This window comes from Sceloporus occidentalis, unplaced genomic scaffold (genome assembly GCF_023333645.1).
Source record: "Sceloporus occidentalis isolate IW3139 unplaced genomic scaffold, rSceOcc1.0.p SCAF_3, whole genome shotgun sequence".
Classification (NCBI taxonomy): domain Eukaryota; kingdom Metazoa; phylum Chordata; class Lepidosauria; order Squamata; family Phrynosomatidae; genus Sceloporus; species Sceloporus occidentalis.
The window spans coordinates 171,322,869-171,348,994 of NW_028316983.1; the positions used below are offsets into that span (position 1 = coordinate 171,322,869).

Sequence of the window (26,126 nt, forward strand, 5' to 3'; positions counted from 1 at the left end):
GTTCCAGCGGCTCGAGCGTCCCTCTTCCCGAAACGCCTGGGACCAGAAGTGTTTGGGAACTGTGGGATCTCCTCCTTGGCGGCTTTGATTAACGTGTTCCCTCTAGGAATCTCTCAGCCCCCTCCAGTTCACCATAGAGTTGACCATAGAGTTGTGCTGGAAGAAAATCCTAGAGAGGGCGCCTCTCTAGGCATCTCTAGGTCCTCCAGCGTGACTCTATGGTCAGCCTCTGGCAGATATTGGCCATAGAGTTGCGTTGGAGGACCTGGAGATTCCTAGAGAGGTAAAAAGAATAGTATGAGGGTTTTTTTTTTACTATTAATATTATTATTTGCGTTTTTTCCACATTCATGAGGTTTATTGTTATTATTATTTATAGTATTTATGCTCCACTCTTCAGCCGAAAGGCTATTGGAGTGGCTTAAAGGTGACAGTCCAGTGGTGGTTCTCTCTCTCTGAGGCCTGGACCATGGCAGATGGCATGGAGGGAGGTCTCTTCTTACTTTGCTGACGGAGCTGGGCCTGCCTTTCGCTCCCTTCGAAGCCGGATGATGTCAGATGGCATGGAGGGAGGCCTCGTCTTCTTGCCCTTGCCTTCCTCTGAGGCTGAGAGAGTGTGTCTAGTCCAAGGTCACCCAGTGGGTTTCCATGGATGATCAGGGGAGGATTCAAACCCTGGTCTCCAGAGTCATAGTCCAAAGCTCAAGCCACCTATGCTACGCTGGCTCTGGCCACTGAACTTGTCAATCTTTTTTTCCAATCATTGAAACTCTTTACACAGATATCGAAAAAGAAGGCCCTTTGAATTGCTTCAGACATAACATTTGCTACATGGAAAAGGGCACATCTTCCAAAAGAGTAAACCTGTGTCTGGGTTGCATTGCTTTGCCCTGCAGGAGGTGATGGAAGTGAGAATACACAATGTTTCTCTTAACAGTTTCTCTACAAAGAAAATCAAATGTCAGGATGATGATTCTAGTCTCCTTTGTAGACAGCAATGCTGGTTTTATTTCTGTTAGTCAATTCAGCTTTCTAGACCTTGCCATTGCCTTCTCTTGAGACTGAGAGAGTGTGACTTGACCAGTGTCACCAGTGGGTTTCATGGCTGAACTGGGAATGAAACTTGATATTCTAAAAATTATAAAAGGATGACACCTAGACTGCATCCAGTTTGCAGAAACAATCCAGTTTGACGCCACTATAACTGTCATGGCTCCATAATAGGGAATTCTAGCAATTGTAGTTCTATGAAATATTTAGCCTTCTTTCCCAGAGGTTTGCCAGAGCAAACTACAAATCCCAGGATCCCATTGCATTGAGCCAGGGCAGTTAAAGCAGTGTCAAAACTGGATTAATTATGCAGTGCAGATGCAGCCCCAGAATAAGTATTTCTGAACATAATGACACTTGCTTTTCAGTAGTCATGCATTGTTATTGTTGCCTTCAAGTCATTTCTGACTTTTGGCAACCCCACGGTGACTTTACTAAGACTTGTTACAGACATGCCGAAGGGGCGTGGTAGGGTTGAGAAGGGGCGTCCCTTCTGGACGCCCCTCAACCCTAATACGGACTGAGTCCGTACAAAATGGCGGCGCCCATCCACAGGGGGGCGCCATTTTGACGTCGCGAACGCATAGCGTCCGGACGTCACACGGCAGATGTGACGCGGCGAGTGCATGACTAGCGCCTTGCGGCGCCACTTCTGGCCCACATAAAGAAGCCCCATTTCGACGGTTCTTCCTTGCTGCGCCAGGGAACTGCGCGGTTTGGCCGCTGCGGTTCCTGGATGCAGCAACCGGCAGCGGCGTGAGACCGCCCATTTTGGGCAGTCTGTAACGCACCTAAGTTTTCTTGGCAGGATTTGTTTGGAGGACATTTTGCCATTGCCTTCCCATGAGGCTGAGACCAAGATCACCCAGTTGCTTTCCATGGTTAAGCCGCTAAAACTCAAGTGCTCTCAGTCATGCATAGGATTTGTGAATAATTCTACTCACAAATAAGAGTTACCTCTCTGGAAGGAAAGCGTTTCACTCTTGAAAAACTCCTTCATTTCCTCACTCATGCATTAATTCTAATTCCTGATTAATGCTTTCACTAGACGTCGTCCGTGTCTAATTCTTTGAACATTATGTGTCATGTATAGATATAAACATGACACTTCATATGTTTAGTGGAAACACTTAAGAGCAAGTCAACCAGAGTTGTTGTTTTTTTTCACTCCTACACTTAAGTGGGAACACTTGTTACCCAATGCAAGATACTTTTGTAGGTCAAGTCTCCCTTATCCAAAATCCTTGGGACCAGAAGTGTTTTGGATTTTGGGAAACCTGTGTTTGCATATTTAATTTTTATAGGGGACCTGATTATTGTGCAGGAGATTGGAGGAGAGCCCTTGAATCACCCGCTTCCACTTTGGAGACAGCAGTGCTCTTAATCCATTCACATCTATCTCTAGCTTCATATCCCTCTCCAACCTTGCAGATGATCATGCTACAATACTTGTGTTGTAGCTTCAAAGGTTTTGGATTTTGAAGCATTTCAGACAAGGGAGATTCAACCTGTATTTTGCTGCATGGCCAATGTGGCTGTCCTTGAATGCATTTCTTGGGTTTAGGAATGAAACGGTAAATAGTTGTGCTGCCAGCAGAGGGCACAGAGCACACACAAATGGCTATGTTACACACTTTCTAAATCACATTTACTTAGAAGCAGAACTTATTTTCAGATACGTGTGATTAGAAATGTGATGTGTTATTAGTGGCTAACACGTTTTTCTTACCGAACATGCTAAACTAACACAAGGGGCTCATATATTTAAAAATTCAGATGGTGGTATCTCTGTTTTCTTGCAGGAGAGGAATAAAGAATAAAAATAAAGTTAAATGTTGTGTATGGTTATAGTTGGAACATGTGACCCTTGTTTCTTGTTATTATTATTATTGTCTCATATTGTGTGTGCATATCTGTGCTTGTTACAGCTATACGTTGAAAATAGATTACTTATTGTGCAGTACATGAGACAGAATGTAACTTCTGCATTCAAATTAGATCATATTCTTTCAGCATCGCTATATAAATGAGTTGTTACTAATAGCAAAAGAGGAAGAGTGTGCTACAGATGGATTGAGTCAATCAAGAAAGCCAAGGTTCTGAGTTTTCAAGACTCAAGAAGGCTGGTGATGATGGTATCTCTTGGAAGTATCTTGTTCCTATGGCAGCCATAATGAAGCCAAATTGATGGTACATAACAATAATACCAAGATGCCAGTTTACTTCTGAGGGAGCTCTGCAACCATAGGCTTCAATCAGGTGGTCTTCACATGCATGGGATCTCCAACGTGTGATATAAAAGATGATGGTCTGTTAGAATATTGATCTACTGCTCAGGTGGATGATGGAAGAGAAGGAGAATTTTAACTGATGTGCTTTTAATTCAGTGATGTGTTAGTATAACTTAACTACATTTTTATCTCTGTTTTTCAGTCATGTTCTGAAGATGCCTTGGATGCCAGTTCTAGAAGAAGGAAAACACAAGATATAAAGCAAACAGGTAATAAGCAGAGGATCTAGTGGGCAATGAGAGCCAGTGTGGTGTAGTGGTTTGAGTGTTGGACTGTGACTCTGGAAACCAGGGTTTGATTCCCTGCTTAGCCTTGAAACCCACCGGGTGACCTTGAGCAACTCACACACTCTCAGCCTCAGGGGATGGCAATGGCAAACCTTTGAACAAATCTTTCCAAAAAACTCCCCTGTGAGAGGCTCACCATAAGTTGGAAACAACTTGAAAGTATACAATGACAACAATGATGGCCAACTGTAGTCCTTTAAATGTTGTTTAAAATTCCCATGACCAGGTTTTCAATACAGCAAGACCGAAAGGACCACAAGTTGCCCGCTCCAATATAGGACATTTTAAGGCCATAGAAAAGGAAGTGTCCTTTGTATATAATAGTAGTGTAACATAAGATGTGATAGAACATGTCATTTTGTATCAGAACATATCATTTTGTATCATGTGCCTTCAAGTCAACTCTGACTTGAAGTCAAGTGACGTCTTGCCTTGACAGTTGAGATAGTATGAGTTGGTAGATAGCTCCAGTGCTGTTTGTGGTATGAATGACAGGTGTGGAATATTAGGATATATTTGCATATGGATTGGCTGAGCATGAAAATGGGAAGGTTAGGTTTATAATAGTGCGATGTGATGTGAAAGAATTTAGAGAAGAGAGCTGAGAGGTGTTATGAGTTGAGACAAAAGCATAGCCTGGAATAGTGGGGACTAAGAGTCAAGGAGTATATGGAAACTGAGGCCCTATACAGACAGGCCACAATAAAGCTGCTTCAAGTCTCTTTGGAGGTATGGTGTTTCAATGATGCATGCATCCTAAGAGTCTCGAAGCAGCACCAAAGCGGCACTCCAGTCCTTAGGACTAGAGCGTGGCTTTGATGTAGCTTCTGGACTATTAGGACACATGTATCATTTAAACAGCATACCTCCAAAGTGACTCGAAACAGATTTATTTCGGCCTGTCTGTATCAGACCATAGTTTGTATTTAGATCTGTATTAGAATATTGCAGACCTAGTATAATCTACAGCCCAATATTAAGGTGCTGGTTGGTAAAGGTAAAGTATACTGAGGAGATAAAAATGGCTTTGTCCTAAGGCTGTAAATAACATTTTTTGCCCCCATTGATGAATTACAGCTATGGGTCAAGAAAATATGAGTAAAGTCCAATCAGTACTGCAGTAATACCATGTATGCTATGGGTATTGAGTGTCAGATCTGTGGGACAATCCTGGGAGCAGCATAACCCAAACAGTAGAATGTGGAGTTGTTTAACCATGTTGATGAACTGGAAGACAGCCAATATATGGCTATCACAAAAGGACGGGATGCCACAGTTGTATTTTATGGCAAATATCTGATGAACTGGTTAGTGGTGCAGTGGTTAAATGCCTATACTGCAGCCACTCACTCACAAACCACAAGGTTGTGAGTTGAGTACCAGTCAAAGGCTCAGGGTCAACTCAGCCTGGCACCCCTTCGTAGGTTGCTAAAATGAATACTCAGCTTGGTGGGGGCAATTAGCTTATACTTTGTAAACTGCTTAGTATATCGGTAAGCGGTATAGAAATGTACTTGCTATTTCTACAGGAGAAGAACAAAAGAATTGTCATTTTTCTATCCCCCAAAGTACCCATTGGTGCAATATGTTTTTAAACTCATTAGAGCCATAACACATCTACAAGTGCACTTATGAAATGAGTTGTTGTTCTTGTTTTGAACCCACCTTCTTATTCCAGGCAGACCTGCAGTGCTTGTTTGGAGCAACACTGGAAAGAACATCCATGTCTTCAACTTCCACAGCCATGTGCAAGATATTGGGAAATTCAGTACAAAAGGTACTGTACTTCTCTTTAGTACAATCTTGGAAAAGTCACCAAGGAATTCTGGCAACTGCTTTCTGAAACGGTAACTTTTTCTAGTCTGTTGATACAATTCAGCAAAAGGCTAGAGGCCTTCCTATCACAGATCATGGGAAAGACAGGAGTCATACCCTGGCGTAGAAGCCATTCCACCTTTCTGGTTAAAATATAGCCATCTTGTTCTCAAGGACCACTACACTGTTGTTGTTGTTGTATTCAATACAGGACACTTGTAGACACCTGAGAGCCAGTGTGCTGTAGTGGTTTGAGTGTTGGGGTACGACTCAGGAAGCCAGGGTTCAATTCCCCACTCAATCATAAAACCCACTGGGTGACCTAGGACAAATCGCCTTCTCTCAGCCTTAGAGGATGGCAATGGCATAGAACGATAGAGCTAGAAGAGGCCAGAGGGCATCCAGTCCAACCCCCTGCCATGCAGGAAATCTCAGTCACAGCATAACTGACAGATGGCCATCCAGCCTCTGTTTAAAGGCCTCCAAAGAAGGAGGCTCTACCAAACTCTGCAAGAGTGTGTTCCACTGTTGAACAGCCCTTACTGTCAGGAGGTTCCTCCTAATCTTGAGCTGGCATCTCTTTTCCTGTAGCTTGCATCCATTGTTCTGGGTCCTGTTCCCTGGAGCAGCAGAAAACAAGCTTGCTCCATCCTCAGTGTGACACCCCTTCAAATACCTAAACAGGGCTATCATATCTCAGCTGTCTCTTCTCCAGGCTAAACATCCCCTGTTCCCTAAGTCGTTCCTCATAGGGCATGGTTTCCAGGCCCTTCACCATTCCTTTGGACATACTCCTGTTTCTCAGTGCCCCTTTTGAATTGTGCCCAGAACAGGACACAGTATTCCAGGTAGGGCCTGACCACAGCAGAATAGAGTGGCACTATTCCCTTCATTTAGACACTATACTTTCCCCTCTGAAGAAACTCGCCAAGAAAACTCTATGATAGGTTCACGTTAGGGTTGCCATAAATCAAAAACAACTTGAAGGCACACAACAACAAAACTTGTAGACACCCACTTTCTTCTAAGGGTAGGGTGTTCTCGTATTTCAAAATGGCATAGAGAAAGCAGAGCCCCTGGGACCTGGGCAACACAGGCACGGTGTGGTAGTAGTAGTAGCTGCCATGATCACTTCCACAAATTTCCCTTTGGGACTGGTTTACCATCTGGAAGACAGGAAGAGCTTTCTGTGCCAGCTGCTGTCTCCTGGCCATGACAAGTTTCAATAAGCACACTGCACTGTGTCACAGGGCACTAGGATCCTCTAGCCAAGTGGAAATTGCAAGATGAGGTCAGAGACAGCTCTGCAGTTTGCCTATGAACTGGAATAGTCAATGAATTACCGTTTCCTGCTCAGCCTCCAAAGTTGTGAAACTCCTACAGTGAAGCAGCTCTTCTTATCACCATAGCAGTTATGAAATAGGAGATGTTTGTGTGGGATTTCCCCCCCCCCCCCCAATTTGTTATTTGTGAGGGAGTGACAAAGTTGACAGCATTAGATAAAATTAGAAGGACAATTTGCAAGAAGGAATTTTTGTGATTGTTGATTATAACTTATTGTTACTTCCATAACAAAGTAAGGAGATAACTGTTGTTTTTTTTAAAAAATACGCTTCCTTACTTACTTCTTCTATTGCATACATTTCCTAAATTCATAAAGTGTGAACGATAAATAAAAATGCTGTGAAATACATAGCTTAAAAACTAATTAAAGTTGATTAAATGAAAATATTTTGTTATGTATTGTCAGCGTTTCATAAGATTATTATCTGTCCCTAGTATGTATATCTCAACCAACTTTTCTGAACAAAAGTATCTGGGGATGGGGAATTTGCAAAGAATCTCCCCTTTCTTCTTCCTATTATTTGCTCTTGTATGAGGATATGAAAGGAGAAGACAAACAAGGGGACAGCTGGCCTCATATAACAGCATGGAATTGGTCACAAAGAGAAAGAGCCTTTTGAGTAAGCTTCGTAAGCCGATCTTAAAAACTCACTCGCACTAATACGCAGCTACATTTTGGGAGCTCACCTGATTGAAGACAACTTTGAAATAGGGATGCCAGATGCCCCTTGTTTAAAATGGGTTGCTTTTACCTAAGCCCTGCACAGAACTCCTTGCAGCAGGATGATTTATCATCGGCTGGTGGAAACCTTTAATGTAAGCCAGTGTTAGCAACGTGGTGAATGATGTCAGAAGACCACCTTGTATCACCATAGGTCAGTCATTCACTCAGTGCTCATTTTCAAGGCTGAAGAAAAACCATGGCTATCACATCTTAGCCCTCAATATTCTTATGGCAAAATGACAGCTTGAATGTCTACCCAAGGATAAACTTACAGAATTAGAATAGCCTCTGGGTTTGGTTTGTTGGTATTTTGCATTTCCTGAGATGCTACTCTGCTCCAAAAGAGAGGACATTTTCAAAAGCCCGTGTTATTAAGCGAAAACGAAATTTAACAAATAGTCCAAAAATACTTCCCTTCGTTGGGACTGAGCAATTGAAAAAATAAATCTGTGTCTGCATTATATCACTGCATGAAAGCTTAGATGAGGTCTTTAACAGGTGAATGTTCTTCCATACTTAATCCTTGAAGATGGAATACTATTTTATCTGAAAGGAGGTTTTACAGAGCCTTATCACACGGATGGTTTTGCAGCTCTGATCTGAAGTTACTGCGCATCAAACCGTGCGGATTCACATTAAAATGTGATTTATTATCTCGTGATTGCTTTCTATGGAGGGTCGTTCCGAGGCGGATCCACAGTCAATCCAAAGTGACTCCTGATTTTTGTGAGTTCGGTAACAAGCAAATTCACAAAAATTGTTTCTAAGTTCAGTTCGATTTCACTCCAAATTGGTCTGGTGTGGAATGCAACTTTGCTTCCGTCCTGGCACAACACACACCCCAAACCATGATGCTCCACTGCAATTTTGCTTCCAGTTTCACGTGTGATAAGGGCCATATAGTCTGGTGAACCCATCATCTGACATGTGTTTACATCATCTAACATGTGAATTAAGCCTTATGACCATCTCACATGTTAATACTGGAGATAAAAACATGTTTAGTGCTGCTGTATTTATACATTAGCTTCCATGTGGAATGCCCTTCTATATGCCATTTCTGTCTTTCACTGTTAAATCCTTGTATGTAGTCCAACTTTTTTTTTCTCCTTTCCCCCTACCAATCTGGAACGCTTCCTCTATAGAAACCCATTCTGGTATACTTCTATAAAACTTTTCCTTTGTTGAACGCCAAGTCTTTAATAGTGCTTTTCTTATGCTGTGCTTATGTGTATCTTTCTCTTTTATTTCTTTGCTATACCATAGATGGGCATGCCAACCCTTGTTCATGTTGTATGCTTCCAAATTTAATAATTTTTTATCTTGTAACCTTATCCATTCTTCTATCCACAGCATAGAACAAGCCTTATAATATATTTTTAAATCCGGTAATGCACAACCCCCAGAATTTTTCTCCTTTTTCAAGATTTTGGTTTGTATCCTGGCTTTCCCCTTTTTCCAAACAAAGTTCAGTATACCTTTTTCCCATTTTTTAAACGTTCTTTCATTTATCTCGATTGGCAAATTTATAAATAAAAACATAAATTTTGACAAAATATTCATTTTAATTGCGGCAATTCTGCCCAATATTGATAGATTATACTTGTTCCATTTTATTTTAAATCCTTCTCTACTTGTTGCCACATTATTTTATAATTATTTTAAAATAAATTTGCGTTGTTTTTAGTTAACCATATTCCCAAATATTTTATTTTTTATTTACTAAAAGAATTGTCAGATGGTCCGAGGTTCAGGGTAAGAGATAGGCAGGTTGATAAAGCAGTCCAAGGTCAAGGTTTCCGGGTAGTCAAGACAAGAAGCCAAGGAGCCAGAGACAGAGTCTTTCCTCTAAAAGAGTCAGATATCCACTGGCAAAGAACCACACATGCTCCAGGTGCTTAAGAAGGCAAGGAGCTGGCCTTCAGCTGTGTCTGATTACGAAGACGCTTCTGATAAAGCCTCCGAGATCTTCGAAGGCCCTCTCTTTCTGCTCGACGCTCATTGAAGGTAGGCACACTGCCCAGATCCTCCTCCATGTCCACAGCCTCGGCACCAGGCAAACTTGACTGCTGAACCTCTGGAGGGGCCATAGACTCTGCTCCAGCAGAACTAGGGCCAGCCTCTGGCTCCTCCATTACAGGTTCAAGCCCCTGGGGCTCTGGCTCCTCCATTATAGGTTCAGATCCCAGGGGCTCTAGCTCATCCTCTGAGTCCTCCAAGCCATCTTCCAGGCTGGGCACGACATTACTCCCCCTCTCATCAATCTCCCTCTCACCCTGAGGAGGACGAGCCCGGTCAGGGAAGCGACGATGGAAGGCCTGAACCAGACGAGGGGCATGAACATTTAAGGCATCCTCCCAGGAGCGCTCCTCTGGCCCATAACCAACCCAGTCAATAAGATACTGGAGGCGACCTCGATGTCGACGGGAGTCCAAAATCTCAGCCACCTCGAATACCTCTTCCCCATCCACCAGGACTGGATCAGGCGGAGGAGTTGAACCCGCATCCGGCCGAACCCCTGAGGCAGGGAGCAGCAAGGAGCGGTGGAAGACTGGGTGGATCCGCCATGTCCGGGGAAGCTGGAGCCGAAACGCCACAGGATTAATCTGGGCCACAATTTTATATGGCCCCACAAACCGGGCATCCAACTTGCGACACGACCGCTGCAGAGGAAGGTGTCTTGTGGACAGCCAGACTGAATCCCCCACCTGCAACGGTGGACCTTCTTGACGTCGCCGATCCGCTCCCCGTTTATACGCCTCCTTGGCTACCTCAAGCTGTTCTTTCAACAGGGACTGTGCCGCTCGGAGTTCCTGGAGCCACTGATCTGCCGCTGGGACCGTTGAGACAGGAGCCACAGCAGGGAATCCTCGAGGATGGAAGCCCCCAGTGGCAAAGAAGGGGGTCTGCTGGGTTGAGGCATGGACCGAGTTGTTGTAGGCGAACTCGGCCAGCGGGAGCAAGTCGACCCAGTTGTCCTGCCGGTAGCTGGCATAGCAGCGGAGATACTGCTCCAGGGTCCCATTGGTCCTCTCCGTCTGACCATCGGACTCAGGGTGATGTGCCGAGGACAGGTGAGGCGCGATGTCCAGGAGGCGGAGCAAGCTGGTCCAGAAGCGGGCGGTGAACTGGGTACCGCGGTCTGAAATTACACCCTCGGGAAGGCCATGAAGCCGGAAGACATGCTGGATGAACATCCGGGCCGTCTCCTTCGCCGTGGGGAGCCCAACACAGGGTACTAAGTGGGCCATCTTGGAAAAAAGGTCCACCACCACCCAAATGGTAGTGCAACCAGCAGAGGGGGGCAGGTCCGTGATAAAGTCCATAGATACTAGCTTCCAAGGCCCTGCTGGTGTTGGCAAAGGCAGCAACAATCCTGCAGGTTGTCCCCTATGGTCTTTAGCCCGGTGACACACTGGGCAAGTGGCCACGTACTGAGCCACCTCTGCCCGGACTCGAGGCCACCAAAACTCCCGGGTGAGGAGGTGCAGGGTTTTACAAAAGCCAAAATGCCCAGCAGATTTCGAGTCATGACAAAGCTGCAAGACCGTCTCTCTACCAGGACCCGCTGGCACATAAAGGCGATCCCGGTGGTAAAGCAAGCCATCCCGCATCACGAAGGGAGAGGTGTCCCCCTCCGCCGAATGCTGTGCCACAAATGGGTCCTGGCCCTGGAGTTTCCGGATCTGGTCCAGCAGTGTAGCCTCCCTCAGAGCAGCGGCGAAGTTCTCTGGGCGCAGAATCGTGGACAGAATCTCCCCCTCTGGGTCTGTGTCATACTCTGGCTTCCGGGAGAGAGCGTCGGCCTGTCGGTTCTGGGCTCGAGGCACATATTGAAGCTGGAAGTTGAAGCGGGCAAAGAACGATGACCATCGCTGCTGCCTCTGGGAGAGCTTCCTCACTGTCTGTAGGTGCTCCAAGTTCCGGTGATCCGTGTGCACCCGGACTGGGTGAGCCGCTCCCTCCAGCAAATGCCGCCAGGTCTCAAAGGCCGCCTTGATTGCCAACAGCTCCTTCTCCCAGATGGTGTAATTAAGCTCTGGGGTGGTGAGCTGTCGGGAGTAAAAGGCGCAGGGCAACAGGTGCGCCTTGGGCCCCATTGGCTGAAGCAATACAGCCCCTATGGCAACATCAGAGGCATCTGCTTCCAGGACAAAAGGTGTGCGCGGGTCAGGGTGTTGCAGAATCGGGGCTGACGTAAACTTCACCTTCAGGACCTCGAAGGACTTCTGTGCAGCAGCTGTCCACTCGAACCGGGTCTTCCCTCGCAACAGTCAAGAGAGAGATAGGGCTCACTAGGGTGGCGTAGTCCTTGATGAACTTCCGATAGAAGTTCGCAAACCCTAGGCACCTCTGAACATCCTTCCAGTTGCGAGGAGGTTGCCAAGATAGCACCGACTCCACCTTGGATGTGTCCATGGCCACATCTTGAGCAGAGACACGGTAGCCCAGGAAGTCCACCTCGCGGAGGTCGAAGGCGCACTTCTCCAACTTCGCATAAAGCCTGTGCTCCCGGAGCCTCTGGAGAACAGCACGAACGTGGGCATCATGGGCAGCCTGGCTTGGAGAGTAAATCAAAAAGTCATCCAAGTAAATTATAACAAAATGGTCCAAATAGTCCCGGAAGACATCATTCACAAAATGTTGAAAAACAGCCGGAGCATTACATAGTCCAAAGGGCATCACGGTGTACTCGTAATGCCCATACCGGGTCTGAAAGGCTGTCTTCCACTCGTCTCCTGCCCGGATCCGCACCAAATTGTACGCCCCACGGAGGTCCAACTTGGTAAACACCTTGGCGTGGCGCAACCGCTCCAGCAGCTCTGGGATCAAAGGCAGGGGGTACCGGTTCCGAATGGTGATCTTGTTGAGGGCCCGGTAATCGTTGCAGAGGCGCAACTCCCCGCACTTCTTGCGCACGAACAGTACAGGGGCCCCAGCAGGGGACTTGGAGGGGCGGATGAACCCTCTCTGAAGATTCTTCTCCAGAAAGTCCCTCAGAGCTGCCAGCTCAGGCTCCGAGAGGGAGTAGAGTCGCCCCGCTGGAATAGGGGCCCCCGGCACCAGGTCGATGGCACAGTCATAAGGGCGGTGTGGAGGGAGCCGGTCTGCCTCCTTCTTATCAAAAACATCGGCAAAGTCCCGGTATTTCTCTGGCAACACCACCGAACACTCCTGGGCCTCCGCAGCCACTGCAGCCGGGATCCGGTCTGGCCAACAGTGCTCCTGACAATATCCCGAGCCAAAAAGAAGTTCCCTCCGAGACCAGGAGATATGTGGGTCGTGCTGCGAGAGCCACGACATGCCCAAAACCAAAGGGAAGTGCGGGACTGCGGCCAGCAAGAACCGGATCTGCTCCACATGGCCCTGGATCTCGAGATGGAGCACGGGGGTCTGGTGCGTCACAGGACCAGACCGGAGGAGCCGTCCACCAATAGTCTCCACCGGCCTGGGCTCAGCCAGAGCCTCCAGTGGAATGTGATGACGTTGAGCAAAGCTCAGATCCATAAAACAGCTGGAAGCTCCTGAGTCAATCATGGCTCCCACAGGAAGGAGCTCCATGGCGGCTACTAGCAAAGGGTCCTTCCTGGAAGCTGACATGGACGAAGTGGGTTCGAGGGACAATCCCAGGTGGTGAACCCGGTCTACACCTGGGAGGATCCGTTTCCCTGCGGGGTGGGTCGGCGTCCCTTAGCAGGGCATTCCCGAGCAAAATGTCCATGGAGGCCGCAGTATAGGCAAAGACCCTCCCTCCTCCTGCGCTCCTTCTCTGTAGCGGTGAGCCGTGGTCGTGCTCCTCCCAGCTGCATAGGTTCCTCAGTTGGCTGAGAGGGAACAGCCACAGGTAATGCTGCAGGAGCTGGTCGAGCAGGACGCGGCGGAGGCGGAAGGGCATTCTGACGAGCTGGTCTGCGAGCAGAGAGGCGGCAGTCCAATCGGGTAGCTTGTGCAATCAACAAGCTCAGAGAATCAGGGGGCTCAGAGCATGCCAATTCATCCAGCACAGCTTCAGAGAGCCCTGCCCGAAACTGAGCCTGCAAAGCACTATCATTCCATGTCAAGTCCTGAGCAAGCAAGCGGAAGTTGGTGGAGTACTCAGCTACAGTTCCTGTCCCTTGGCGAAGAGCCTGGATCTGACGTTCTGCAGACTCAGCCTTTACAGGATTCCCCCAGGTGGCTTGCATTTCTGCAATAAAGTCTTGCAGACTATTGAGGAGGGGGCTGTCCTGATTCAGGTAAGGGGTAGCCCATTTGCTGGCAGGCCCAGAAAGCAAACTAATTATAAAAGCCACCTTATGGGACTCATCAGGAAAATCTTCCCTCCGGAGCTTAAAATGTAACTTGCAATTAGCAAGAAAACTGTCCAGCATCGTAGCGTCTCCCTGGAATTTATCAGGAAGGGAAGCAAAACATTTCCGTCGGCGTTCAGGAGCAGAAGGGTTCCCTTGATTCTGCATAGCAGCTACAGTCTCAGTCAATTGCTGCACCTGAGCAGAAAGCTGCAAATTCATCTGCATCATCTCGGCCAGAGCTTGTTCGTTTGCCATGATGCTGCTATCAGCCTAATTACAAGGCCAGTGGATATTCTGTCCGGGAAAGCAGCCAAAGGGCTGATAAGGCAGCTAGTTTTCAAACAAACAACCCCCTCCCAGCACAGCAAAGTCAGTGTAAGCTACACAGTCCTGGAGAGTTGCAGTAGCTTTACCAAAAGGGATTACCAAAAGAATTGTCAGACGGTCCGAGGTTCAGGGTAAGAGATAGGCAGGTCGATAAAGCAGTCCAAGGTCAAGGTTTCCGGGTAGTCAAGACAAGAAGCCAAGGAGCCAGAGACAGAGTCTTTCCTCTAAAAGAGTCAGATATCCACTGGCAAAGAACCACACATGCTCCAGGTGCTTAAGAAGGCAAGGAGCTGGCCTTCAGCTGTGTCTGATTACGAAGACGCTTCTGATAAAGCCTCCGAGATCTTCGAAGACAGCAAGGGGGGCCCCTCTGCATTCTGTCACAGCCCCATTGCCTTGGACCAGGCTCAGCTGACGCAGCCCTGTGGCGATGAGGAGAGAAAGGAAGAAAGCAGACAGCCTATGGCAGACGGAGGGGAGCCATGTGTGCCTGGGGATCGCCATGGCGGTTTGCCGGCAGAAAGATGATTCCAGGCCTTGGCAGCCCCTGCCCCACTGTCTCAAATGCCCCCAGACTGACGGAAGGCCCCCACTAGTTCCCTGGGCAAAGCTTGGGAAGGCAGTGGAAAAGAGTGGGGGGAATGGAGAAAGAAGGGGATGTATATATCCATGACATTTTGAATTCGTGGGATGCCCAGGACCGATCCCTCCACGAATTCGGACGGATAATTGTATTTATTTATTTTTAATTCACTCGATGCATTTAAGTAGCATTTAATTTTAATCTGCCCCTAATATTCCGACTACTATTAATCTAATAATGGGACTACAGTCAAGTATTTAAATTACTGATGCCTTGGAGGTCTTCTCAGTTCCTTCAGCGATACCACAGTTTTGCACTGGTGTTTCCTTGGACTTCTCCTCGGTCCATAGCCAGCTGCCATCCTCAGTTGACCAATTTCGCAGAGCTTCGACTGGGATTTGGCGATTACAGTGTCCAAGTCGTATGCCAGTTCGGCCATTTCCCGTATTTGGGACCGCACTGCGTTCAACTTGGACCGGCCTGCCCACATTAAATCCTGGATCTCTCTTAGCTCGAAGCCCAGTTTCTGTTCATAGGTCTCCTGGTCTTCAGAGGAGAGTGGCTTAGCAGAAGGGAGCACGTGGGGGAAGGAGGTGAATGCATCTTCTCTGCTCGCTCCGATTTTCCTGCCAGACCCCTGGCTCTGCTGTCCAAAAGAAAAAAGAACAATGTTTGCCTACAAGCCATTGTGTTCCCTGTTACCATGTATGGATGTAAGAGCTGGACAGTTAAGAAAACGGATAGGATTAAGTCATTTGAGATGTGGTGCTGGAGAAGAGTGCTGAGGTTACCATGGACAGCCAAGAAGTCAAACAAATAGGTCCTAGAGCAGATCAAATCAGAAATCTATCTGGAAGCCAAGATGACAAGACTGAGGCTATCATACTTTGGCCACTTCATGAGGAGGCACAACTTACTGTAAAAAATAATGCTAAAAAAGGTAGAAGCTGAAAGAGAGGAAGGCAACATGCTAGATGGATGGACTCTTGGGAGCATCTCTGTTTTGGACACTCTGTAACTCCTTACCCTTTACTGGTTTTCCTTATACCCTTTAGCTTTTTTATTCTTTTCCTCTTTAATTTCCACTAACCCACCAATCTATTTCTTTTCATTTAATTTCCACTAACCCACTAATCTACTTCTACATGCTTTTGACAGGATGCATTCTGTAGTTCTACATTACTGCCAGGTTGAGATTACATTATTTTTAGCGGGACAGTTAAATTTATAGATGGAATTATTGGATGTGAGTGTGCATTATCTAATTGTTTTTTAAAATGAAAAATTCCCTTTAAAGTTTACATTTAATGAACCAAAATGTAATAGATAGCGTACTTAGTAGTACTGTGAAGCATAACCTTCAACTCTCTGTTCAGCCACAAGGCCATCCTTCCCAAGTGTGATATGGCAAGAGTAACAGTAGATTATGTTAGATCAGAGGATAGGCTTATGTTATATCAAAGGATGAGATCATTGTCTTCCTTAGCACCAGCCACCATGACCTGTGGTCAGACATTATGGGAATTGCAGTCAAATAAAACCAGTAGATGCTACTGTTTCCCCTGTTTTAGAAGTGTTCATACTTCTCCCTCTGCCCTAATATTCAACTCTTCTGGTCTTTAAGATGGGAGTAATAACACTGGACTGGACTGAGGTTGACACTGATTCAGAGCCAATAGCATACATGGAAATCCTACTCATGACCATGACCATTTGGACCTGTAATAACATTTTACAGTGTGGAATGCTCCCCCAATGTTCCAGTGAGCTGCTCATGCCTTCATTCAGAACAATCTGTTCCATTTCTTCCAATCACCACTACCTTGTCTTTGCATATCTCTCTCTTTCACATGCACACACATACACACGCAGCAAGCATTCCACTTTCTGTGGGTTTTGAGCATATTCTGGGGCCATTCAGACTACCTTTTACCCCGGATCCCAAACCGGATTAAAAGGGCAAACTTCATCCTGGAACTGGCGTTTCCACAATTTGTTCAGTGCTTTGCACACCAGCTCCGAGACAAATCTCCCTCAGCGCTGGATTTTTGAAACCGGGCAATCCCCCTCTTCTTTACAGAAAAACCGGGGCCAGGCCAATGTGAACTTGGCCCTGGACATGTTTGGGTCATTTACTGGGAGGGATTAAGTCCAAAGGGCGAGATATGCTTCCCCTCTCGCATTGGGCACATCCGCTTTTTTATTTATTTATTTTACACTTGACAGATGCGATTATGCCCATTTCTCAGAAGGGACTTCCCGGGGATTTACCTTCCTCCCCCCCCCCAAGCAAGGGAAAGGGACCCCTGAGTGAGAACTGTGGGAAGGCAAGGGATAAGAGACCCCTGAGTGAAGGCAGTATAAAACCCCTGTGAACAAATTCTGCTAAGAGCACTGTAATAAGTTGGAAATGAATGAAGGCACACAACAATAACACCATATAAGATGCATTGTCTCTGGGAACGCGATGGTCCCCAGAACGTATCTTACTGTACGCTGGAATGCCGCAGCTGCTGCCGGGCGTTCCAATCGCATCCCACTTCTGTTCCAGGGGGCGTGATTTCAGATAGTTCTTTTGAACAGTTCTCCGAAATCACGCCCCCTGGAATGGAAGTGGGATGCGACTGGAACGCCCGGCGGCAGCTGAGGCATTCCAGCGTGCAGTAAGATGCGTTCTGGGGACAACACCAGGGAAAGAGGGGCCGAGCGGCCCCTTTCTCCCTTGCCTCTGGGTCCCGGGGTGTCCAGGGGCATGTAGGAGGTCTGTTTTTGGGAGGTCTGTACCGTGCCCTGGTTTCCCAAGGAAAAGCCTCGCCATTTAAATCCAATTGTTTCTCTTTTCCTCCCTTTTGCAAGACCTGGGCATGGTACAGACCCCCTCCTCCCCCCCCCCCCCCGACAACACTGGGCACTGCTCACCTGTCTCTGTGGATGAGGTTGTCCTCCTGTGTTAGGCTTGTAGGAGGTCATCTTTGCCCACAGCCAATACACAGCCGCGGCAAGATAGAAAAACACAGCCAACGCAGACATGGCCACGCTAGCCCACCATATCGGTTCCATGGCTGCTTGGAGGGTCTATAGGTGGGGTCCTGACGTCTCCCACTCAACCCTGAGATGCAGGATACAAAGTATGTCACAGTCAAAAGCCAGCTGGATGGATTCTAGAATTTTATGGACGATGCAGCTGCCCTTCCTTTGTGAATTCATATGATTTCACTGACCTGTCATTGGCCTCCTCCATTGCCCCACTGGCTTTGGATCAGAGCTGCAAAACCCGCCGTGTGATAAGGGCCATTGAGTTCTCCCTAGAAAGATAAAGGCTGTTATTTGTTTTCACGTCATTTCTGACTTAATGTGGCAACCCTATCATGGTGTTTTTTTAAGCAAGATTTGTTCAGAGGAGATTTGCCATGGCCTTCTCCTGCGGATGAGAGAGTGTGACTCACCCAAGGTCACCCAGTGGGTTTCCATGGCCAAGTGGGGAATTGAACCCCAGTCCCCAGAGTCACAGTCCAACACTCAGACCTCTGTGCCACTTTGACTCTTATCAAAAAGAGTCAACATGTCTGCAGTTTGCTCTACTTAATTATTTGGGAGTGGTTTAAGCACTGGGACAATGACTCTGGAAAGCAGGGTTCGATTCCCTGCTTGAGCATGAAAAGCCACTGGTTGACGTAGGGCAAGTCAAACTCTCTCAGTGTGAGATGGCAATGTGAGGATAGCAATGGCAAACCCCCCTCTGCAGGAACTTGCCAAGAAAAGCCCATGATAGGTTTGCTTTAGGTAAAAAATGACTTGAAGACACACAGCAACAACAGCAAAGCTGTACTGAGCACATGGAGGGCACTTTGACATATAGATTGTGCTCCTAAGTGTGTTTGCATTTAATGATGTTTTAATAGTAATGGATGGCAAACTGATCTGTCCTTCCTTTGCAAGTACCAGCAAGTATGCAAAATTAATAACCCCACATGCCAAAGTTGAACTTCTACACTTCAAAAACAGTTTGGAGGTCCCTGCCCATCCCATGAGCTCCTTTATTTCTTTTTAACTCCATGGTGTAACATTGCAGTAATGGACCTTAGATACAAGTTTTAGATGACTGAGGGTTTCCTTGTCTCTTTCTCATACGCCTGAGACTTTAAATGTTTATTTTACTGGCTCTTGCTTCTCTTACGTCATTCAGGAGTGGCTTGATCTCAGCGCACTTAACAGGTGGTCATGATGCATTTCATGCTGTGAAAAGCTTTTGTGGAAAGATGCTGTTAAGGATACAGGAGCAGGCTAGGCCACTGTTTTTTCTGGTCAGTTGACAACTCTCCCATCAACATAAGGATGTCCACCATCACAATTTCTAGTACACGTGTCACGTTATGAACAGCTAGTAAGCAAGGAACACCTGAAAAACCGAAGGGCTTGGAAATTAATTTGAGAATGCAAAATGTCAGAAATAGGAAAATTAATTAATTAACATAAACACCAATAACTAGACCCTGTAACCCAGCGAATCATTTAAATACGTGCTATCAGATGGTGCTTTGGCATTAGGAGACCTGCAGCAATAATGGGAGCTCTTGGCTATCCTTCCCCATTGATTCCATGAGACATTTGGGGCTTATCAAAGATCATCAGCCATTTAGATTTGCAAGATTTCCATGAAGACACTTTTTTTGTGTGGCAAAGTGACATGTAAAGAAAGGCCCCCTCCCCCCCCCCCCGCCCCCAGATACTTGCAGTTCAAGTAGCATGCAAGACAGCTGAACTTCTATATTCTGAATAGTTTTACAGTGATAGTTTTGCAAAATGACAGTGCTCTGTTTGTGGTGTGTCAGTTGGGAGAAGCTTGTCTGACTTCTATTGCTTTGGTTTGACACTTTGAAATATGGTGGGAGGTTATGAGTAAACTTGAAAAAAACTTTTGGTAAGAGGTGACTTGTAGATATGCATAGCAGGAGGCTCACCAACTTACTCCTGTTAATTCAGAGATATTGACCTTTTGAGATCCTTATCCAGTTCTTGAGACAAGAAGAGGTTGTGGTCATAGTTACTGTTTATACTCAACTATAAGTCGACCTCATATATAAGCCGAGGGCAAGTTTGGGGGCTTAAATGGTAGATTTTGATATGACCCATGGATAAGTCAAGCGTAAAACCCAGGGCATATAGCAAAGGATCTAAAGGATGAAGCAAAGCAAAACAGTGTCAAAGAACTTACAAAATTCCAGCAGACATAGGTCTTTTGCTGACTCCTAAGGCTGGATAGATGAGAGAGTAGAGGGGATTGGTGCTTCCAGGACAGATTATACCCTTGCTTTTGACAAGGGGATGGTTCCTTCTTTTAAATGAGAGTTAAGACACAGTACTTACATTGACCCATGTGTGGTGATCCCTGGGGCAATTAGCCCTCTGCGTGGCTATTACTCCCTTAAAACTTCCCTTCTAGGATCTCCTAGGTCTCCATTCACACTCTCTGCTGAGTTGAATGGGACCCCTTGAGATCCTGTAGTCTTCGCTGCCGCCACCCAGTGAATCTCAATGAACTACGTTTCCCTAAACACACACTGGGACTTGCTAGGGAGAGAGATCTAGTTTAAGCAATCAGTAACCAGCAACCGAGCTAAAAGGCACGTGTGCAGGAGCAGAGAGAGACAGCAGATACTTTTAAAGAAAGATATTTATTTTAAAGAAATAGCATAGGAAAGGAAGGTATCCTTCGTGCAAAGCCTCCTTGCTTCACAGGTACACAAAGCATAGTTACAAAGAGTTCATTTCAGGCAAGCTATTTGATAAACATAACAAAAAGCCTAGATGCACTAGCTAACACATTTTCCTAACTACTCACACAGTGATGGGATTTGCAGTCCGTGTTGAGTTCTTGGATGCAGAGAGCTGGCTCCTTGCCAACTCCGCCTGCATTCCTGAGCCTGTTCCTCACAAAGAAACATCTGGTTCCCCCACACAAACACAAAGATGGAGAACAAAGAAAGCATGGTCCTACAGGGTATTTAAAGTCCTGTCCTCGAACCTTCTTGAAACGGCCGCTCTGGCACTGCTGATTGGCCAGGTGAGCCTTACGTCAGCTATGATGTAGCTGCTCGTTAGCATGTGATGTCAGCTCTCATTAGCATGTACCTCCCCCCAGATTAACCCTTTGTGGTTCAGGGGAAGTCCCCAAATGACTGGAGGGCCCAGTCATTACACCATGGATAAGTCGATTCAGGTCTTTTGGGTCAATTTTTGACCTAGATTTTTAGACTTATACATGAGTATATGCAGTATATACAGTTTTCTTGCATCAGTCATTTTCTGATAGAAGCTGATTGAACTGCCCCACTTTTATCATAGCCATTGCAGGAAGGAGCTCAAATTCAAGCCCTATTAAGTTTGCAATATTATTCATGGTTGTGTGTGAATAGTCAGTTGAACATAGTGAGCCTTCCTTATTAAGAGATATGTGAAGGATTGCATTACAGGGTTGAATTATTGGGGTGAAGAAGTTGAGTTTCGGGATTTTTAGCACTATGATAAAGAAGACGTATATGGTTGTTTATTGTGATTATTTAATGTATTTATAAATGTGTTAGAATAAAGCAGGTTGAAACTTAATTTGAAAATAGAAGTAAAACTATCAAATTCTAAAACCAGTGCTTCTCCATGCATTTGGATGTGGCTCCCACCCAGTTTTTCTGAATAGTTGGACAGTGGGGAAAATGTACTGTATTGCAGTGAGATGGGTGAAAACCACTCTCAAACACCATCAGTGCTGCTGATTTATATACCTCTGTAGAGTGTGTGCGTTTATGGGAAGTTGAAAACCTCCCCTCCAATGAGAACTGCTTCAGGCTGCTTTTAGAGAAATTTGGATAACATGATACTTTACTGATAAGTGGGAAAGGATTCAGTGCGATTATTTAATTTTCAGTAGGAAAATGGGAGAGGGTCAAGGGGAAAGTGCTTGCCACCCTTCTGATTACCTTCAAACAAATGTGAATGAAAATACAGTCAGAATATGACTCTGAATAGAGAAACCTATCTCTGTTTAAGCTCAAGAATTTACTCATGTTGAAATAAAGATGTCGCTTAAAAATGAGATTCTGTTTTTGAGGGTTTTTTGTGGGGGTGAGGCTACTATGTTAGTATTGTACTACTTTCCTTTTTCCCATGCCTAGGCACATTTGATGCCTCTATTAACATCAGACGCAACTGGTATTCTCCTCTTTATCCACATGTTCGTGAAATAATTACTGCTTACTTGTACTGTTTTCTCTCGGATAGTCATGCTGATAGTCATTGCCAATCCTTCACATCAGATAGTCTGAGAAGCACTGTTCTAGAGGAAGCATAAGCACGTTAGACCATTTTCTCTTGCCTTTCTTCATTCTTCTCAAAAGTAACTTTGTAAAATTGGAGTCTCTTATGGAATGGATTGAACAGAGTAGTTGTGTTAGTTTATTACACAGAATCTTCTAGGAAAGCCCTGAAAGCATTCGTGACCATTGTTATCTAATTTATTCTGCTCAGGGAAATATGAAGAATGGAGTTAAAACTCAAGTATATTGTTTCTTGGATTAGCAGTAGTTTTGAGATCAGAATGGACTTTAGAAATATAAATGAAAATATGCTGTCCTTTAATCTTCAGACTTGGCAGGCTTCACAATGTTAATCAGTGTTCTACAGAGAAGAGCAAATAATCAAGAAAATCCCCAATAAGTAACTAACAAAGATGAGTTTTCTGAGCATAAATTCATATATTTTGAGACTATCCAAGAGAAGGTTAAGTCAAGGATGGACCAAATTGTTTTCAAAATTTGGGGGGGGGGGGGGGGAAGCAAAAACGAAACCCTGACATGCTCCAAATCGATTGCCTTCTCTGTAGTTGAAATCAGGTAACAGGTAGCTCTTAGGTACATTGAAAAGTTTAGAAACCTCCGTGGACCAGAAGAGTCTATCTCAGATTTGGATGAGGACTCTGGGTAAATGTGGGGTGATAATAACCAACCAACCAACCAGCCAAGCAAAGCTGAATCCCAGTAAAATGGTGGCACTCGGGTCTGGGAATTGGGTAGGTTCCCTGCCCTGGATGGGACTGCATTCCCCCTGAAGGAGAGGATGTATAGTTGTGGAAGTCCTAAATCCATCTTTTGGCTGGAGGCCCAGATAGACATGGCTCAGAGTGCCTAGGATCAGATTTGACGGGTCTAGCAGATACAGACTTTCCTGGAAAGCAATAATTTAGCCACAGCAGTCCATGCACTGGTAACTTCCTGATAAGACTACTGCAATTCACTCTTAGTCGGGCTGTCCTTGAAGATGCAAAACACATTAGCTAGACTGTTTACTGGAACCACATTCAGTTCTGAAGGAATTACATGGGCTTCCAGTCCAATATGATTCCGGTGTGAATTCTGGGTGCTGATGATAATATTAAACTCTAATTGGCTTGGAACCTCAATACAGTATATTGTTTTAACTGGATTATTTTAATTGTTGTTTTTTTTTTAAATTCCTGTAAAGTTTTTAAAGTGTTTTATCTTGTGAGCCACCTTGGGTCCCTTTCTGAGAGAAAGGCAGCATGCATAAATAAATAAATACATACATACATACATACTACTTGAGGGAGCATCTCTCTGTATATAGGCCTGTCAAATAATTGAGCTCTGTTTAAGGGGTCCTCCTCTGTGTTTCACCAGTGGGACGGATACATTATGGAAAGGCATGGGAGAGGACCTTCCCTGTGGTGGCACCCCAGATATGGAATGTCCTCCCCTTGGAGGTCTGATAGGTGGCGTTGTGATGCGCGCGTGCCATGGGCGTCCACCCCATTCATTCCAGTGGGACACACCGCCCCTTGTGCCCCGCACGCTCCTGTGCGGCTTCCCACATAGGGTTAAATCCGCGTATAGTGCGCCCGCGTATGGTGCGGGCACACTGTATGCATATTGCAAGAATCTTTGTACAGATTACAAAGTGTGGGTTATAGATGCATGTTATAGATGGTGGAAATAATTTTTATGTCCTTACTCCAAGTATTTGGTGTGGAGCCAGACTTGACGAGGGAGGGAGGAAGTATACCCGTCACCCTGACCTTCCAAGAAGCAACAGGCAAAAATGTAATGCTGCTACCTGTTGGGTCTGCAGATGACGGAGCCCATTCGCAGAATGAGAAACTCAACAGGTAAAGCACCTTGTATACAGAGAAGAAAGCTTAAACTGTCAGGAAAGGGTAGATTAATCTTTCCATTTCTAAGAGAGGTTATGCAGAACAGTTCTATTCCCATCCTCAAATTATTGAAAAGGTTATGTTTTTGGATGACAACTCTCAGAATCCTCCAAACAGCATTCTGGGAGCTGTGATCCAAATTTTTCCAATCCCTGCGTGTGATTTTGAGAGATGCTAAATATTTATTGGTTTTAACGGAGCATTGTTGACTCACAGGAAAGCTTACTAGGGAGTGGAGTGATAACGAACAGAGTTAGAGCCATTATTTTCTCTCTCATTTACAGCACCCACTCCCCCCTTGGCCCTGACTTCATACTGCATCTTCAAAACACAGCAAAAAGTTTAGTACAAAAGAGGTGTTCATCTCCCTCTGACCCCGAATCTTGCAGGGGTTGGTAGATAGGCCTGGAGTGTACTCACCAACCACACAAACAAGTCTCCACCAACCCAGCAAACTCTTGAGTTGTAAGAGGGAATGGTGTTTGTTGGCCTTTGTGCCCACTAGGCTGGAAAGCAGTCCCCAGGACTCCCCTCCACTGATTGGGTGGAGAGAAGTGTATGGTGTTCAGCTTTCCATCCCAAAGGCACACAGTCATTTGTCACGCAGTGATATAATGATCCTTGCCCTTATTCTGTGGCTACTTACCTCTCACCTTTTATTCCTTTTTGTCACTTTCTAATTCTGACTCTCCCTCACAGTTCCCTAATTCTGTATCTTAGTCGTTTCACACTGTGGTATTCCTCATCTTTGGAGTTGGTTCGTTGTTGTTGTTGCTGTTATTGTTTGCTTGCTTGCTTTGCCCCCAGCAGGATCTCTTTCACTTGCAAATTCTCATTCCCTTCCCATCTCTCCATGCAGCCCTAGAACTCCTACTCCTACTTAAACCTAACTCCTATTACACAAGTGTAGCACTTCATTCTGTGGAATCCTCACATTTTCATTTTTAAGAAAATTCTCTGGCAGAGAGCGCTAGTGTCTTACGAAACTACAAATCCAAGGGCTCCATGGAATGCAGTCATGGTAGTTAAAGTGGTATCAAAATGCTTTAATTGTGTAGTGGAAAAGGGAAGCATAGCAACACAAGTTATTACTATGCAAAGTCCATGTTAGAATGTGTTGGTGCTGAGGGCCAGCTGTCAATCAGTTGTGGGCCAGATTAAAACCATGATCAAAACATATTATGATATTGGTAAACCCATCTGTTTTGCGAATTCTCTGAAGATGCCAGCCACAGATGCTGGCGAAACATCAGGAAGAAACTCTTCTAGAACATGGCCATATAGCCTGAAAAACCCACAAAAACCTATTGCTCTGTTTTGTTTGTCTGTATTAATAACATATATTTCTTTCCCAGGTACAACTACATTCAAGGTGTCAAACTGTTGGGTGCATACCTTCACGAAGTTGCTTTGTTAAAGGACTGAATTAGAACTTTTTTTTTGCAAGTGGAGTTGCTTTGGACCTGAAAGTTCCTTGGAGTACTTTCTTGCAACTTTCTAGAAGTGCACTATTCTTGTTCCCTCTTCTTTCAGACAAAATTTACACTGAAATGCTTGGCAAAATACTTTTGAACTCAATAATGTGCACTTTATGTGAAAAGAGCTCTGATTTTCTTTTTATATACATTAAAAAGCAAGAAATTACTGTGCTCACTTGAAAGCACCGCCACAGTACTGTAACTCCCTAATCTTTAATTCACTACCAATTATTCCTTGCAGAAGGAAGTGAGAGATGGGACAGAAGTCATTTTTTCATAATCTGTATATAGCAGCAAATGACAAGTTGATTCTGTTTCTTCTGCTGCTTTTCTACCAGCCCACCCCCAAACATCTGCCATTTCTCACATTAAGTTGTATCACACACCAGAATCCGAAGCTGACATCCACATCTTTTGTATGTGGGGGGGAAAACACATTCTTGCCACAGGTTTCAATAAGGCAACAAAGTTCTCCTGAGAAATTTCAGATGAACTGGAAGTAAGTAGTGGTTGTGGGAGCCATTGCTCTCCATTTTCCCCTATGGACCCCTTACTGGCAATCTACTTTGTGACTTCAGACTTCTTGCAACCTCTACAGACCATGATCAATACTGCATATATTTGATTATTAAAAATAAACTACTTTTTTTCTAACTGTTTGTTGTATTTCACATGGAACGCTGCTAAATAAATATCAGTCTACTAAAATAATAA

The 26,126-nt window shown here is 45.3% G+C and overlaps 1 long non-coding RNA gene across 2 annotated transcripts; it reads left to right on the forward strand.

Annotated features, from left to right (window-relative positions):
* On the forward strand, positions 1 to 26,126 carry LOC149317116 (uncharacterized). Of its 2 annotated transcripts, XR_016280576.1 has the most exons (5): positions 1 to 283; positions 3,484 to 3,550; positions 5,307 to 5,405; positions 23,742 to 23,889; positions 25,290 to 26,126. It is a non-coding gene; the product is annotated as an uncharacterized LOC149317116 (long non-coding RNA). The 2 variants fall into 2 exon arrangements; XR_016280575.1 differs by lacking the exon at positions 1 to 283 and having other exon boundaries at positions 3,084 to 3,550.